Below are 1,397 nucleotides of genomic sequence, written 5' to 3'. Positions count from 1 at the left end.
AAATTAAATTTTTTGATTGATTATTTAAAAATAATATGTGACCTGAAATCTTATAAAAATCTATTTAAATCAAACTTCGTCAAAAAAGTTTATAAATATAAAATACATAAGCTTTCATTTCTTATTTCCCATAATAGTTATAAAAATTTAGAACACTTTTAACAATAATAAGATCAGTATCTTTGATATTACCAAGATTTCCATAATTCCTTGATCTCATTTCATTAAATATAATTGGATAAGATCAAGAAAGAAGGGTTCTTAAGGCCGGTAAAAAAAAATCTTTTTTGCTTCATTGTTCCTTTGGACACATCAAACAAGGTTTTTGAGCTTTGATCGCATATCAGTTGGAATCATCTCTAAACTCAATATAGTTTCTCAAGTTTCAATTATTATTCTTCTTAAAGAATTAAGGACCGGGATGGAATAGACTTTATGTTTAATGTCTATTCAACAAAAAACCGGAACACTCTATCGGAGTGGAGCAACCTTTCTTTGTGCAGTGTTTATTTTATATATTTATTTCTTTTTTTGTGTGTAAATTAGTTTTATTGTCATTTTCATAATTTATCGAACTATTTTATTTTTATCTGAAAGGCCTTTTTATTTTTACTTGTATATTTTGTTTATGTTAGTTTTTAGTTTTTAAAATGTTTAAATTGGCTAAATAAATGTTTAATCCGAACCGGTTTGTTTTTTGTTCATTTTAAAGCCTTCCAACAAAAAGACAGTCGATTTGAGGTGGCTTTAACACCCTATGTTAAAGGTAATCAATTAAAAAAAAATAATATGAATATTAATGTTTACATTTCATTCAACACGTATTAATTTATTTATTATCATATAAATAATTGATAACAATGAAAATCTTTAGATGATAATATCACCTAAGCAAAGCATTATATGACATTTCCTTAAAAGGATTTTTTTTACTTGCTTTGAAATCCCTAATTCATAGTTTCTTCGAGGATACTTGTAGGGGGCTAATAGTTTTTTTGATGGAAAAAATAAAAGAGATGAAGAATAAACAATACCATTTAGATCTCAATATTATATTACCTTAAATACACAGAGTTCGGCAGAGTAATTACACAAGATTAGCATGAGACAAAACTATTATTAGTTTAAATTTTTAGTAAACACGTGTGGTGAAATTGTTTAAAATAGTAATAAAGTTGCTATTTTATACAGTATATACACTTTTAAGGGAGGGAGCCTAGGAGTTTCTCTGCAAACTCGCCATTTGGTTGGCCCTGAATACTTTTTTTTTTTTTTTGTTCTTACCTCCTATTTTATTTATTTAAACAAATACAATTATATATACTACTTAGAAACTAAGGATTATATATACACTAATACAATTTATCGGCCCTGAATACGGCGCTCCTTATAGTACT

The sequence above is a fragment of the Halyomorpha halys genome, unplaced genomic scaffold (genome assembly GCF_000696795.3).
Source record: "Halyomorpha halys isolate HHAL.00 unplaced genomic scaffold, Hhal_1.1 Scaffold26.1, whole genome shotgun sequence".
In the NCBI taxonomy this organism is placed as follows: Eukaryota; Metazoa; Arthropoda; class Insecta; order Hemiptera; family Pentatomidae; genus Halyomorpha; species Halyomorpha halys.
This window is presented reverse-complemented; position numbering follows the sequence as displayed.